General features: G+C 48.7%; 1 pseudogene; it reads left to right on the top strand.

The window, feature by feature from the left end:
- Positions 1 to 978: 978 nt before the first annotated feature.
- On the top strand, positions 979 to 2,482 carry LOC136454804 (polygalacturonase ADPG2-like; annotated as a pseudogene).
- The last annotated feature ends 466 nt before the right edge of the window (positions 2,483 to 2,948 follow it).

A 2,948-nucleotide genomic window follows, 5' to 3' on the forward strand; every position in this document is an offset into this window, starting at 1 on the left:
GAGGGAGAAGTCCTTCACCGATTCACCATCTTTGAACTTGAGGTTGGCGTACTCCTGCTTCAGAAGCTGGGTCGTCGCCTTCTTTGCGCGGTCGGAAACCGACGTGCATCACCGCAATGGCCTCCTATGCCTCCTTAGCAGAGCTCTTTGCCTCTAACATGGCTCCCTATACTCCACTAGTACAGCAGCGAAGATAGCCTCCAATGCTGATATATCATCTTCTTCATTGTTGGTGCCCTTGTTAATAGCATTCTAAAGCTGTCGGGCTCTGAGCTTGACCTTCATGGTCACCGACCACTCACTATAGTTGGTGTGAGTTAGCGTCGGCCAACTGGTGTCGCTGACCTCCCGCACCATGCACACAATGACCTCCTATCATGGCTGGGCAGCCATAGTAGCACCGCTACTATCGCCTATCTCCAAACCGTCTGTCATTGCCAATGGTTAGTCCAGCGACGACGCTTGTATGGCTCTGACACCAGTTGTTAGCCCACTAGATCATAGCAACAGGTGAGTCAACCACTCACCACCATTGCCGACCATGCACTGTTGTTGCCAACCACACACTATGGCTAGAGGTAGAAGAAGGGAGGGAGAACAGAGCACACACAGCATAAGCACCAGCGTTGGCCGGAGCTCTGCAGAGGAGATAGCAAACTGAACTCGCTCTCTTTACTGAGTTGCAGTGGCAAACTATATATACAACTCTACCCATCTAATTCTAGTACATAGACATGTCAGGCTACCATGCTGCTACAGTGACTAAATGTGACAGCAGGGCTGACTTTGGCGCCTGCCCCTATAGTGGCTACAGTGCGGCAGGAGAGCCATTCGGCGCCTACCCCTGTAGCTGCTGCAATGCAACAGCAGGGAGCCCTTTTCGGCACCGCATGTCCCTATCATGCATTCACACAAGAGGAGCAGCAGATTACTCAACACGATCTACAACTAACCAGGACATCATGCATAGCTCTAGCAATGGCACCCAGCAGCAAGTTGATGATGGTGCCTCTCCTCACGCTGCTCTTCATGTCCTACACTCTTGAGGCTGCAAGAGCGAGCAATGACACCTCGGATCACCACTCACGCAGCCCTGGCGCCAATGGATCTACCGGCGCACCTAGGGGCTGGTTGCTGGGGTCATCGTCACAGAGCGTGTTTAGCCTCGATAGCTACGACGCCCGTGGCAACGGCAGCCATGATGACATGTAGGCATTGGCCAGGGTGTGGAAGGCAGTGTGCACCTCACTATGGCCGACAGTCCTACTCGTACCTGGTGCCAAGCGCTACCTACTCAAGGTCATCAGCCTTTCCGGCTCGTGCAAGTCAAACATCACATTCATGGTGAAAGGCACGCTGGTGGCGTCGCCGAATAGAGCGGACTAGGAGCGACAAGGACAGGAGCCACTGGATCATGTTCTAAAGCATCAACAAGCTCACCGTCATAGGTGGCAGGCGACATCGATGGCAACGGCGACAAGGGGTGGCCACACTACTGCAAGATCAACAAGGCTCTGGTAAGTGTGGCGTCGAGACCTTTTGGTTTATCTGAATATCTATAAGCTTGATCTTTACTAGAAAGTATCTAATCTAGCTAAATATTGGCTTCTCTTTTCTTTAGCCTTGCAAGGAAGCTCCAACGGCTTTGTCATTATGCTATTGCACCAATTTGAGGATGGAGGATCTAAAAATTGTGAACAACCAACAAATACATATGTCAATCGAAGATTGCACCAATGTGCAACTGGCAAGGTTGTCCATCACAGCGCCTGGCATGAGCCCTAACACTGATGGCATCCACATCACTCAGAGCAAAGATGTACGGGTCACAGACTGCAAGATCAAGACTGGTAAGTAGCATGTTCACTATTCACTTCATACGGAATATATTGTCTTCAAGCTTTCAGTGAACTTAGATCTTCTTTGTTGAATCTTGTAGGGGACGATTGCATGTCAATCGAGAATGGGACTCATAACCTTCATGTCTCCAAAGTTGTTTGTGGTCCTGGGCATGGGATCAACATTGGAAGCTTGGGAGATGACAACTCAAGAGCCAAAGTCTCTGGCATTACCATAGATTCAGTGCAACTATATGGCACAACTAATGGAGCACGCATCTAGACCTATCAGGGAGGAAGTGGATACTCCAAGGACATCACATCCCAGAACATCATCATGTACAATGTCAAGAACCCGATAATCATCAACCAGAATTACTACGATAAGACTAAGCCATGCGGTGAACAAAGATCAGCAGTGCAGGTGAGCAATGTTGTCTTCAAGAACATTTGAGGGACAACCATTACCAAGGATGCCATCAATATGAATTGTAGCAAGAATGTCCCATGCCAAGGCATTACCTTGTAGAACATCGACCTAAAAATATAGGGCGGCAAGGGCAATGTAGAAAGCACATGTCAGGAATGCAAAATGCAGTAAATCTAGAACCATCTACCCACAACCTTGCACTGCCAGAAAGTAGGGGGCATCTGAACTCAGTTGCTTGTAATTTGTAGTTTGTACAGATAGAGTAGCCATGCTCATGTTTGTATATATATTTCTGACAACTGTTTTTTCGCGATCGGATCTTTTACCCATTTTTCATTAAGAGGAATGTCCAAAAAAGGCTGGATAACAGTTACAAAAGACTCACAAGTAATCTTAGGATTACCTGCGGAATACAAAAGACACAAACAGACAGCAAGAAAACACGAGGGGGAACCACCACCTCAAACACCAACCGACTATGCCTGCAAAAGAAAATACATCCGCGCAATGGTCGCCAACAGAGGGGGTGAAGCCGTGGTGGCAAAGCATCCACCGGTAGAAAGCCCAGCATATTTGCAAGTGACCAGGTAGCCGCTGTGAAGAAGAAAACGACATTATCCGCAAGCGACCAGGTAGCCGCTGCGAAGAAGAAGACGATAGCATCCGCAAGCGACTAGGTA

The sequence above is a fragment of the Miscanthus floridulus genome, chromosome 1 (assembly GCF_019320115.1).
Source record: "Miscanthus floridulus cultivar M001 chromosome 1, ASM1932011v1, whole genome shotgun sequence".
Lineage (NCBI taxonomy): Eukaryota > Viridiplantae > Streptophyta > Magnoliopsida > Poales > Poaceae > Miscanthus > Miscanthus floridulus.